The 14119-nt window shown below is 49.7% G+C and overlaps 1 protein-coding gene across 1 annotated transcript in view; it reads left to right on the plus strand.

Annotated features, from left to right (window-relative positions):
* ATP8B4 (ATPase phospholipid transporting 8B4 (putative)) overlaps nucleotides 1-14119 on the plus strand; it is a 3619152-nt gene that overhangs the window by 3153657 nt on the left and 451376 nt on the right. The window lies entirely within an intron of this gene.

Here is a 14119-nt window from a genome sequence, read left to right on the forward strand (position 1 = left end):
ACCAGCCCCCCGGCCAACTGCCCAGGGTGCCCATGTATCAAGATGGCACTGTCTCCACCCCTTCGGTGTTGTGCTTGTCCTTGTGTGTCTTTTCTATCCTCTACATTGCTTTCTTGCCGGTTTGCTTCTCCCCATTCCACGTTGTGCTCTCTCTTTTGTCCATGTGCGTGTTCACCCACAATCAATGTTGCTCCCCTCACTCTATCTATCTATCGCCCTCCCTCTATCTATCTATCTATCTATCTATCTATCTATCTATCTATCTATCTATCTATCTATCTATCTATCTATCTATCTATCTATCTATCTATCTATCTATCTATCTATCTATCTATCGCCCTCCCTCTATCTACCGCCCTCACTCTACCGCCCTCACTCTACCGCCCTCACCCTACCACTCCACCACCCTCACTCACTCTACCGACCTCACTCTACCGCCCTCACTCTACCGCCCTCACTCACTCTACCGCCCTCACTCACTCTACCGCCCTCACTCACTCTACCGCACTCACTCTACCGCCCTGACTCACTCTACCGCCCTGACTCACTCTACCACCCTGACTCACTCTACCGCCCTGACTCACTCTACCGCCCTGACTCGCTCTACCACCCTGACTCGCTCTACCGCCCTGACTCGCTCTACCACCCTCACTCTACCGCCCTCACTCTACCGCCCTCACTCTACCGCCCTCACTCTACTGCCCTCACTCTACCGCCCTCACTCTACTGCCCTCACTCACTCTACCGCCCTCACTCACTCTACCACCCTCACTCACTCTACCGCCCTCACTCACTCTACCACTCTACCACCCTCACTCACTCTACCGCCCTCACTCACTCTATCTATCGCCCTCCCTCCCTCTATCTATCGCCCTCCCTCCCTCTATCTATCGCCCTCCCTTCCCTCAATCTATCGCCCTCCCTCACTCTATCTATCTATCGCCCTCCCTCTATCGCCCTCACTCTATTGCCCTCCGCTATCTATCCAACGCCCTCACTCTATTGCCCTCCCTCTATCTATCCATTGCCCTCACTCTATCGCCCTCCCTCCCTCTATCTATCGCCCTCCCTCTATCGCCCTCCCTCCCTCTATCTATTGCCTCCTTCTCTTCCACCTACCTCCTTCTCAAACTCCCAGTTCTCTTTTCTTCTCCTGTGCTGATCTGCTGTTCTCTTCCTGTTAGGATGTAGTCCTCAGGATCGGTTTGTTGATTGGTATGCCCACCTCTAGATCGAGCCAACGCCTGAATTGCCGTAATGGCACAGAGCATTGACAGGATCAAGCGAGGGGATAATAGAACAGATCAGGGAAGGAAAGGTAGGGGACAGCAGGGAGGGAGATCTGAAAGACATAAACAGAGCACACACATAAGACTAGGTTTCTATGCCTTAAAAACAACAATACACTTGGAACTACTGTAAGGAGTTATACCTGTAAAGGAATATTTAAACCTTGTAGATGTGTAGAGGCAACATAGGGGTTGATGCGGTGAAACTATAGTAACACAAAAGACAGGAAAACGTGATATACTACTTGTCATATCATACAATGTAATATCTACATATCCTGACTTACATGAATAGGAACATACCTAAGTATCCCTCTACTAAGTTTCACAGGGGAAGAGTGTAACCTACACCTCTAGATCCCCTGTTAAATAGAAGAGGTACATACAACAGTTAACACCTTTAAATATCGTAATAAAGGTTGCCACTTCTAGATGAGAATATAGTTCAAATTAAATCAAACAAAGAACACCCCTGGAACTCTTGGCGATTCCAAACACCCAACTAATGCTTCTTAGCTGGGTAAATGGCGGAATCCCAATGTATGAAAAGAGCAACCTTAAATGTACTTAGAGCTACCCAAAAGGCTGCTAGTACTAAGCAGAGAACACACCGTTGGCCGAAAATGCCAACCGAGCCAATTCCAATTATAACCAAGTCACAAAACCAGTACCATGATAACTGCCGTTACCGCGGAATCCCAAAGTATCTAGGAAACCTGAAAACAGCGATCCACTGTGAAGGGCTGTGGTGCAAGCACCCTTACCGCACCAGGACAGCCGAGTCCTCAATCCTGAACAAGCTCACGGACCCGAATACCCGACACCGATCCCCGGCCGCCATTCTCCTTAAATGTTGTCATTGTGAGAACGCGACGCGCCGCTAAGGATCTTGGGAATTGTAGTTCTGGCCCAGGGCATGCCGGGAGACGTAGTTCGAGTACGTCGCGATCTTGACACTTCCACCCGCCTCCTTCTTTAACTCCCTGTTCTCTCCTTTGCTAATCTGCTGCTCTCTTCCATCTGACCTCCTTCTCTAACTCCCTGTTCTTTTCTCTTCTTCTGTCCTGATCTGTTGCTCTCTTCCACCCAGCCTTCTTCTTTAACTCCCTGTTAACTTCTGCTGATCTGCTGCTCTCTTTCACCTCACCTCCTTCTCTAACTCCCTGTTCTCTTCTCTTCTCCTGTGCTGATCTGCTGCTCTCTTCCACCCCACCTTCTTCTTTAACTCCCTGTTCTCTTCTGCTGTGCTGATCTGTTCCTCTCTTCCACCCACCTCCTTCTCTAACTCCATGTTCTCTTCTCTTCTCCCGTACTGATCTGCTCCTCTCTTTCAACCTGCCTCCTTCTTTCACTCCCTGTTTTCCTCTCCTGCACTAATCTGCTGTTCTCTTCCTCTCACCTCTTTCTCTAACTCCCTGTTCTCTTCTCTTCTCCTGTGCTGATCTGCTGCTCTCTTCCAACGTTCCTCCTTCTTTCACTCCCTGTTTTCCTCTCCTGCACTAATCTGCTGTTCTCTTCCTCTCACCTCTTTCTCTAACTCCCTGTTCTCTTCTCCTGTGCTGGTCTGCTGCTCTCTTCCACCGCCTCCTTCTTTAACTCCATGTTCTCTTCTGCTGTGCTGTTATGCTGCTCTCTTCCACCCAACTTCTTCTCTAACTCCCTATTCACTTCTCTTCTCCCGAGCTGATCTGCTGCTCTCTTCCACCCGCCTTCTTCTCTAGCTCCCTGTTCTCTTCTCTTCTCCTGTGCTGATCTGCTGCTCTCTTCCACCCGCCTCCTTCTTTAACTCCCTGTTCTCTTTTGCTGTGCTGCTCTGCTGCTCTCTTGCACGCCGCCTCCTTCTTTAACTCTCTGTTATCTTCTCCTGTGCTAATCTGCTGCTCTCTTCCACCTGCCTCCTTCTTTAACTCCCTGTTCTCTTTAGCTGTGCTGATCTGCTGCTCTCATCCACCCCACCTCCTTCTTTAACTCCCTGGTCTCTTCTCTTCTCTTGTGCAGAACTGCTGTTCTCTTCCAACCGCCTCCATCTTTAACTCCCTGTTATCTTCTCCTATGCTGATCTGCTGCTCTCGTCCACCCCAACTCATTCTTTAATTCCCTGTTTGTTTCTCTTCTCCTGTGCTGATCTGCTGTTCTCTTTCACCCCGCCTCCTTCTCTAACTCCCTGTTCTCTTCTCCTGTGCTAATATGTTGTTCTCTTCCACCCGCTTCCTTCCTTAACTCCCTGTTCTCTTTACCAGTGCTGATATGCAGTTGTCTTCCTCCCACCTCATTCTCTAACTCCCTGTTCTCTTCTCCTGTGATGATCTTTCTGCTGTCTTCCATCCACCTCCTTCTCTAACTTCCTGTTCTCTTCTCCTGTGCTAATCTGCTGCTCTCTTCCACCCCACCTCCTTCTTTAACTCCCTGTTCTCTTCTCCTGCGCTAATCTGCTGTTCTCTTCCATCCACCTCTTTCTCTAACTCCCTGTTCTCTTCTCCTGCGCCGATGTGCTGCTCTCTTCCACCCGCCTCCTTCTTTAACTCCATGTTCTTTTCTCGTGTGCTGATCTGCTGCTCTCTTCCACCTGCCTTCTTCTTTAACTCCCTTGTCTCTTCTCCTGTGCTGACCTGCTGCTCTCTTCCATCCCACCATCTTCTTTAACTCTCTGTTCTCTTCTCTTATCCTGTGCTGATCGGCTGCTCTCTTTCACCCGCCTCCTTCTTTAACTCCCTGTTCTGTTCTCCCATGCTGATCTGCTGCTCTCTTCCACGCCGCCCCCTTCTCCAACTCCCTGTTCTTTCTCCCGTGCTGATCCGCTGTTCTCTTCCACCACCTCCTTCTCTAACTCCCTGTTCTCTTCTGCTGTGCTGATGTGCTGCTCTCTTCCACATACATCCTTCTGTAACCGCACACACACAAACACACACACAACCACACACACACAACCACACACATACAACCACACACATACAACCACACATCTACAGCCACACACACACAACCACACAAACACACACACAACCACAGACACAACCACACACACAACCACACACACACACACAACCACACACACACACCCACACACACAACCACACACACAACCACACACTCAACCACACACTCAACCACAAACACAACCACACACACACCCATCCACACACACAACCACACATATACAACATCACACCACAACATCACTCAGCGCCACCACAGTATCAATCTGTGAAACCATTCAACAACAACTGGTTCAAATATGTTCTCTCAATGTTTCAAGCTGTATTACAAATGTCACAAAAAGATGTTAATATTTCACTTCTGTTCTTGGATTTTCGTCACAATAAAATACACTGAACATAATCTTCACAAAAGTTTAAGCTATTGCCATTATAAATTACAATAACTTTTATTTAAGTATTACTTATTTAAAAAAATTAAAAGCCATTGTTATTTGTAATATCAATACATCTAAGTCACGTAAATACAAAACATGTTGCATTACAAATGCTATAGGTGTCACATTTGCAAAAGATAAAAGTATTGGCATTGTAAATGACAAAGCTATTCATTTCGCTATTTTCAAAACCAACACATAAATAAAGCTCAAACTTTCCTAATGCGAGACCTATTGCATTGCAAATGCTTGTTTTTGTAGGAATTCATCTCTCCACACCTCACGGTTGATTATGGTGCATGGTGAACCAGAGTCTGCAATTATCTCAATATTCACACCCCCAATTCCTACTTTGAACACAGGTTTCTTTTTTTTGCATGTCTCTTCTTCCTCACTTCCTGTTTCTTCAGTCATGTTTAGTACACACAAGTTGTAGTCAGAGTCTTCCGAGGAGTTTTGTTCTTCCTCTTCCTCATCCTCTACATATTTTACATTGGCTTTACCTTTCCTTTTACAAGATTTTTGAAAATGTCCTAAAAGTCCACATTGAGTATATTTGTCATTCCTAGCTGGACATTTCCAGTTGTTTGCCAAATGCTTTTTGCTACCACAGTGATAACATTTTAATTTCTCATATGTTTTCACTTTACCATTGAATCTTTGTCCTTCCAATTCTTTGTTCTTATACGCCATAACCTTTTTCTTAGCTCCGCTTATTTTTGCTTCTACATTGGCTGCTTCAGTTTTACTTTTATTCTAATTGATAACCTCTTTAGCACAACGACCAGTCAATTCCGCCTTCTTAACAATATCAATGACTTGTTGAAGTGGCTTCTCTCCCTTTGCCCAAAGTGCGTCCCGTATGTTTGAATTAGCGGCACACATTACAATTTGATCCCTTATGAGATCATCATGCATATTTTCAAATTTGCATGTGAGTGCTAAGTTCTTTAAAGCTGACACATAGTCTTCTTTACTTTCCTCCTTACCTTGTTTCTTTCAGTAAAATTTGTATCTATGTACAGCAACACATACAGTGGGTTTATAATAACCATCCAAGTCCTCCATGGCTTCATTAAAAACATTTCTCTCTCCCCCTTTTCTCACTTTTTTGGTGATATTGTTGTACACTTTTAATCCTCCTGCTCCCAAACAGTGTAATAATATATATTTTTTCTTCTTCTGGTTTAAGCAGTTCTTCTTCGTTATCAAAAGTAGTAATGTAGTTACAAAAGTACTCCTTCCATTCCTCCCATTTAACTGGTGGTACTCCTGCACCCTTTAAAAATGCTTCAGGGGGCTGCAGATTGTAAATATTCCCTGAAGCCATAGTGAATTGCTTCCACTTAATTTATTATTTGCTCCTCAGATGTAACAATAGTATCTCATTAATTGTGGTAAGGTCAAAGTACCTTTCAAAGTATATATATATATATATCTATATATATATCACCAAGATATGCATGGATATTTTTAATCACACTCCTCACCTGTATGTGTCTCAGTTGTAAACAATTATCTTGCCATTCAGTAGTTATCACTTGTTCCTCCTGCTAAGTTTTTCAGTGTTCTTGAAAGAATTCCGGCTCCTCTCCGATAAGATTATCGGTATTTTCAAGTCTCTTTCTAAAATGGCGGCACGCACGCTTCCTGTGCGTAACAAAAGAAACCTAGAAAGTCAGCTTTTTACTTCCAAAATGGCGTCGCCGGCGTCTGACGTCATATGCGCTCCGTTACGAATGCGCCACACTCCTGAGGAGATTTCTTTCCGATGTTACCGAGATACCCCACCAGGTCTCCACATCAGAAACATCCACTGCCACATTTAATACCTCGCTGCGGACTGCCCGGCCTCTACAAAGGTCCTCGGATCCCGGTGAGATGCTTCATATTCCTCATAACGCATCTCCTTACTCGCACGACCTGCCTCTCGTGATCGCTCACAGTCGTCGTGATGTTCTCGTGATGAAATTCCTCTGCGATGGCAGTGCGTAACATTAAACAGATTAGCACTCTCGTACTATCTCCAGTGGTAGGTTAGCTTTCACGCTTTATTAAGCTTCTTGATTACACTTCCGCAGAGCCTTCATTTTTCTTTTTCACGATCATCTCCACATTCACATGACTTGCCTTTGCTTATGACCTTTTCTCGTTATGATGTGTTCACATTGATACCTTCTTTTTCACAATCTTGTTTCTGCGAAGTTCTGCTTTACTCTTCTCTTTTTCTCAAAAATATTTTATTATATTATTTCCTTTAATTATCCTCGTGGGTTCTTCGGTGTGTTGTCCAGGTACCTTGTCGCCATAAATGTAAAGTATCATTCAGGAACCAGTTCATTAATGTAAGTTATTTATTATGGTTGTAATGACAACACACCATAAGCAGGAGTGCTCAGTAGAGAAGCAATCAGGAACTGAATAACTGTCAGCGGAAACTGTCTAGTAAACTGTCACATAAGAACACCCAGCTGTCAACATTCCAGCTGGTGACATCACTATCCCGCGCAGGGGAAAGGGCGCGCGAGGAATAAGGGAGGAAGCAAGAGTAGGGAGGGCAAGGGAACACTAAGAACACAACAGTGGATCGCAGAGCAGAAGTGGTCTGGGCGCCAGGAGCCGAGCGGAGCCTCCCGCCATTTTAGAGGACCTGCGGCGGGGCTCTCGACACGTTCTGATGGATTCCCACAGACGTGCGGGGACCGGACGATATGACGGCATCTGCCCCGGATCCTGCTGATCAGTGGTGAGGTGACGGCTTCCATCGGCGAGGCAGCGGTGTGCTGCGGGCTGTGCTGGGGAAGTCTCCTATGAGGGTGGGAGGCGGCCATCGGCCCTGGTGGAGCCTCCCCTGAGGGACGCGGCCTAAGACTCTGCAGATGAGGGCCTTGCAGCGGCCGTGATCCGATGTGGCATGGGATGCAAGCTGTTGCCCAACCCGGATTCGGCAGAGCGGAGGCTGGGGAGCGTGGGAGGGGTGCTCGGCCCGGCAGAGAAGCCCCGCTTGAGCCTCTAGCGTGGCAGCCCAGAGGTTCGGGCCACCGGTTGCAGTGCACGGGAGGCCTGTAACTCATTTTGAGCTGTCCAGAGGTGTGCGTGAGGCTTGGCACATGACTGCCACATTCCGGGGGACAGACGTGGTTGGAGAGACAACACAGGGGGGACACTCGGACCGGACAAGAAGCCCCGCTATTTTGTTTTCCCGGTGAGGGGCGGCCTAGAGGAGCAGGGCCGCTTGCGGCAGCACCCGGGAGGTCAGTGGTGTGCTCCATGCTGGAGAGAGGAGTGTAAGCAGCCCAATACTTGGAAGCTGCGTGCTGGCAGATGGTAGAGGAGCGATGAGACCCACAGAGGGGGTGCCTGGCCTTGTGTAGCTGCCCCGTCATCTTGTGCTCCCGGTGCGGGGCGGCCAAGAGGCATAGGGCTCCCTCAGCTGACATCCGGGGGGCCTGTGACCTGCCCCGCCCTGGTGAGGTGTGTGCAGGGGGCTCGATCATAGTACGGCGGCTGCGCATCACTGAGTGGGAGGGGTTCTGGCCCCCTCCTGCGAAGACGGAGCTGGCCCTACCGGCCACAAACATTGCAGGTAGTGGAGACGGTGCACTGATGGCTGGTGGGGGCTGCTGTTTTCCCCTGCCGGTAAGTGCGCGTGCCTGGATGCAAGAGGCCTGGAGACTGCCTGGCGCTGACAGCCTGGGGGTTTGCGGCTTGAGCTGACTTTTCTGGCATCTAAGGGGCTTACACAGTGGTTGCACGGGCCCCCCCCCTCCTCACGACTGGCTGCTGCGTTCCCGTCTGCATGGCGGGTGCTTGGCCCCTGGACCTTGCTGTGGGACGAGTGGAACGGCAGCAGCCGTTAGCAGGGCCCAAACTTTCCCTTGACGAGTTGGGGCTGGTGTTGGGAGCCCTGCGCATCAGGCTCTCCCGGTGGTGGCATCGGGTCTCACGGGCCTCAGTTAATTGCTTACAAGTTTGTTTGCCTTCATTCAGGCTGAGGTGGGGCAGGCACCGGGCCTGACGCAAACAGCATTCTGAGCGCTAGAGACTGGATGCTTGTCATCTGGGGGTTGCTGAGGGCTTTGTGGGGCCCGCGGGCTCGGCGGGTGGTGCAGGTGTGGGGCGCTGCACTGACTGTCAACCACTGCTGAAGCGGCCGGGCCGATATTGGATCTCTTTCCTCTACTGCGGTGGCTGCGTAGCCTGCTAATTGGCGTATGCCTTGCGAAGTGGGCCGGGTCTTCGAGGCTAGCTGAAGCAGGGACTTGCTCTGTAACCAAGCATAGTGCCTCCATCTGGGAGGCAGGCTTCTTTGAGTACGCCATTGTGGGCTTACCCTGACCTCGTCTCCTGACCCACTGTGGGACACCTGAGACCTGGCGATGATGCGCTCCGAAGGGGGCAAGGACCTCCCGGCGGCGGCCCCCAGAGATAATCTGTTTGCGGCGATGTGGAGCAAGGCGGGAACATCTGCCCCTACTGAGGTGGCGCCACAGGCAGGCAGGGACCCACCACCGGTTACTCAGGCATTTAGGGCCTCCTTCATGTCTGAGCTCAAGATGGAAATAGGCTCCCTGCGCACGGAGGTACACTTGTCAGTACGGGAACTCAGAAAAGAGGTTGCGGACCTGGGAGAGCGAGTGGATGGATTGGAGAAGACAGTCGATGCCCATCACTGAGGATCAGGAACAACTATGACAACACTTAGTCGCACTAGAAGAACAGCACATCGAGCTGCAGGTGAAGCAGGAAGACCTGGAGAATCGAAGCTGCCGGAACAACTTCCGCATCGGAAGGCTTCCTCTTGGTTTGGAGGGGAAGGACATCATGACATATGTGGCGCAGCTTCTCCATGGGGTCTGGGGGGATGAGGATGCCTCTCCGCCGGCCTTGGACTGAGCACATCGGGTGGCCGAGCCCGCGGCGAGGCCGTGTGTCCTTCCGGACATTTTAACCAGGGTCAATTTCTTCACTGAGAGGGAGGCCATTCTCAGGGTGGCACAAGCTAAACCGGACCTCAGTTACGATGGGCACAAGTTCCGGACTTTTCCAAATTTAGCTCCTAACACCTTACGACGTCGCTGTGCCTTCAAGCCTATAACGGACAAGTTGCGCAGTATGGACATATCGTATCAGTGGGGGCACCCATTCGCACTCATCTTCCAGTGGGAGTCCAAGTGCAGGGTGGTGCGGTCTTACTTGGAGGCAGCGCAATTGCTCCAACTGACGTCCACGCCGCCAGCCAGCCCCACTCGCCTGCAGCCTCTGACGCGGGTGCCAGCAAGGCCGTCTTGGTCCACTGTTCATCGTCGTCAACGCTCACCGCCCCCTGGATGAGCATTCGGCCTTGCAGGCCAAGCAGGATATCATAGCGCAGATAAAGTCTCTCGAGGGGGATAAATCAGATATAGCCTCACACGAGTCGACTCCATGATCAACAAAGTGCACGCCACACTGACCATTGTGTTCTGAACCTGAACGTACATTCTCCTCTCTGAGATTGATGGATGCCCCACTGACTTGAAAGACTCCCAGGTTTCCTGATGGCAGTACAGGGGTAGCCGGTGCTTCCCCCCCCTGGGTGAACCTGTGAGAGGCCGCATAACCTACCCCCACCTGTTCTTGAGGGAGTGACGTCCCTGGGATCATCCAAACCAGCAGGTGTAGGACACCTCGCGACTGGAGCAGAATAATGTGGCCCGGTTGGCCATTGTTGGTTTACCGCACTTTGCTCTTGTGCTTTTTTCCTCATTTGTCCTTTCTCAACTCTTGCTAGGTGTGGCGGGCGGGGAACATTGTAGCTGCGGCGCACTCTTACTGCTGGGTCAGCTCTGACTCGCGCGCCCATTCCCTCATTCTGTGCTACTTCCTGGGGTGGCTTAAAGGGCTAATTTTTGGCACAATACACCTATGGCACTCCCTTGCCCATTGAAGGGCCTATCCCTTAATGTTAAGGGGCTTTATTCCCCCAACAAGAGGCGACAGACATGGCGATACCTCCTGCAACTCCAAGAAACTCACCTTTTGCAAGTAGATGTCCAGTGTATGGCACATCCTAGATACCCCTTACAATTCTGGGCTGTAGTGGGCACTAAAACAGCTGGGGTGGCAATTTTGTGTCGTAGTGGCATCAGCAGGGGGAACTTATAACTTTTCGAAGCCCAGACGGGCGCTTCATTAAGGTGGGCGTTGGAATTGGGAGGCGCTCATGTACATTGTGGTATATCTATGCGCCAAACCAGATGCAGGACTCCTACCTCCGAGCACTCTTGAGGGCCCATGTCCCACAGGGTGACCCCTCGCTGATCCTTGGGGGGGATTTTAACCTGGTGTGGGACCCTGGCATAGATTGCAGTGAAGCAACTTGGAATGGGGTCGGGGCTATGTCCTCTACACTTCGTGCGCAAATCTCTGACCTTGGCTTGATCGACTCGTGGCGATACCACTCGCCTAAGATGCAGAATTTTACATATTACTCCCACGTACATCGCTCGTATTCACGCATCGACTATCTCTTTATCTCTCACGACCTGGTACGGGACATGCTAGAGGCCTCTATGTCTGCCATATCGCTCTCTGACCTTTCCCATGTCGAATTTCTCCTGCAGGATCCGGCCGCTTGTCCCTCTTGTATCCTGCGGTGGCACCTGCCGCCAAGCATTTTGCGGGACCCTGATGACGTGGAGAGCATTCTGATCGCTATTGACTCTTATTTCATGAACAACGATATCCCTGAGACGCCATTCCCGGTGGTGTGGGACGCTTTCAAGGCCACGATCCAAGGTCACATCACTTCGCTCTCGATCGCGCGGGCATGCAAGACCCGACTTTTAGAGGATACTCTCTCTGCTGACATTGAAACTGCAGAAAAACAAGATCAGTCTCGCTCTTCTCTAGCATCTTGACGGCGGCTGGCGAATATCTGGGGGCAATTCCGCACTTTGCACACTAAGAAGGCGGAAAGATCCCTGCTAGCCCTGAAACAGCGGTACTATGAAGGGGGGATAAGGTGGGCAGGTTGGTGGCAAGGCGATTGAGGGCGCGACTAGCGAAGGCCCAGCCAATATTCGGCTGCCAGATGGCGCCCGGGTAACCTCGGAGTGAGCCAAGTGAGAGGCCTTTATGGCTTACTATGCTGCCCTCTACACGGCAGAAGCAACCCCCCGGAACTTATTGAGGATGCTCTGAACCAGTGTGCTTGAACTCTGATTCATCCCCACCATGCCCAAGCACTAGAGGGGCCTCTTACTGCTGAGGAAATGACGGCAGCACTAAAAGACCTACCTCTTGGAAAGACCCCGGGTCCGGATGGTCTCCCGCTGACCTTATACCGCATGTTTCAGGCACAGATTATGCCCTACCTCCCCTTTCTGTATAATTCCTTTTTGGACACGGATGGGGTAACACCCTTCATGGGTATGGCAGAAATAGCCCTCATACCCAAGCCTGGGAAGGACCCAGTGCTATCCGCCTCCTACCGCCCCATAGCACTATTGAATACCAACCTTAACATTTACACCAAAATTCTTGCCACGCGTCTGGATCCCCACATGCCGGGTCCGGTGGAGCCGGACCAAGTTGGCTTTATTCGCAACTGCCAAGGGGCGGACAATGTATGTAGAATTGCGCACTTGGTAGGGAAAGTGCAGCACTGGAACATACCAGCCTGCCTTCTGTCTACGCGGAGAAGGCGTTTGACCAGGTGGACTGGACTTTCCTTCGAGCGGTGCTGCAGAGAGCCGGACTAGGCCGTAACATGGTGTCCAGAATTATGGTGCCATACCTTACCCTGCAGGCTAGGGTTTGGGTCAGCGGGCAGCTCACAGAGCCCTTCCCCATTCGCAGAGGCACCCGACAGGGCTGTCACCTGTTGCCTCTGCTGTTGGCCCTTGTGGTAGAACCTCTAGCTGAGATGATCAGACAGAGTGCGGACATACATGGCATTTCTATAGGGGGTAGACAGAACAAGGTGGCGCTTTTCGCGGATGACCTTATCCTCATGCTTACGCACACGCATTTATCTCTTCTGGCACTACACTCCCTGTTACAATCCTTCGAACGGGCATTGGGCCTCAAAATTAGCAACGGTAAATCTTGGGCCCTGAATCTCACAATTACCTTGGCCTTAAGGTAACTCCCTCCTCGGACACCTGACTCAAATCAACTGTGGGAGTGTAGAAGGGCTGTACTGGAGGACCTGAGAAGGTGGAAGGCCTTGACAAAGTCATGGCTGGGCAGACTCAATGCCATAAAAATGTCCATCCTACCCAAAATATTGTATTTATTTCAATGCCTCCCCACTCCAATCCCGCAACACCAGATTCAAGCCCTCCAGCGTGACCTGACTACATTATATGGGGCGGGCGTAGACCGCGATTTTCTCAGAAGATCCTCATGTTGCCAGAAGATAGGGGAGTGCTAGCTTGTTCCAATCTTCTAGATTATTATTAGACCTCTCATCTCTGCTTCGCCTCAGAATGGACGCCAACTGAGAGTTAAAAGATTTGGCTCCATATGGACAGTATGGTCACTGGGCGCACCATCTGGGACCTAGCAGGATATAGCAGGTATATATCTTTATTTGCATCATTAATTAATTCCTTTGTGATTTCGTTAACATTGTAGATACAATTAAAATGAAAAGTATGATGTGAGAAAAGTACTAAACCATTATTTGCATTTTTTACATGTGCAAATGTTAAAGTGACGACGTTCGTGCAGTAAAATCAGAAGTGTAAATCATCAGCCATTAGCATCTACGGTGCTGAAGGGCATTTTCAGTTCCCGTATATACCAGTGTTAAGCAGATAATGTCTTCTTGGCAGTGCCCACTAATTAACAATATACAGCAGCCAAAAAATGGCAGTACTTTAGATGGTCTGTGGCTCGGTGTAACAATCTGCAGTTCTTAGTAGTCCTCCATAATTGTGATCCATTCGAGATGCTTAAATGGAGGTTCTATGTGCCTTTTGTAAAGTACTGTAGAGTGCTCAACCATTGATTCTTGTTATTGTATCCTGACCTTTTTCCATTTGATGGTCAGTATCCTCTTGGGCCGTTTGTTGTTTGCTCTCTGTTCCTTCATTGTATGGCAATATTTGAGACAGTCTCCTTTGTACTATACTGAAAAACCTTGTAAGGCGGCAGTTTAGTTGGATGACAATTGAGTTGAAGCATAGCTCCACTGCCTGTCTACAGGTCCTGATGCCATTTTGTTTGAAGGAGGAGCAGATAACGTGTACAAGATCCTCACTTCCAATTCCACAGAAGCAGCAAGTTTGCGTGCCTAGTTTACTTTTTCAGGGAGGTAGGTGCAGGAGTATCAGTAGGATGCCCAGGCCATGTTTTAAGAATTTTTCTTTCGTCTTCATTTTGTATCCTACACATAAGTACGGTTGTGGTTTGAAGACTTTGTAATCATTGAGCACAGACCATCTGTGCCGTTTTTGCCAAGGTTTCT

Source organism: Lissotriton vulgaris, chromosome 2_1, assembly GCF_964263255.1.
Source record: "Lissotriton vulgaris chromosome 2_1, aLisVul1.2, whole genome shotgun sequence".
NCBI lineage: Eukaryota > Metazoa > Chordata > Amphibia > Caudata > Salamandridae > Lissotriton > Lissotriton vulgaris.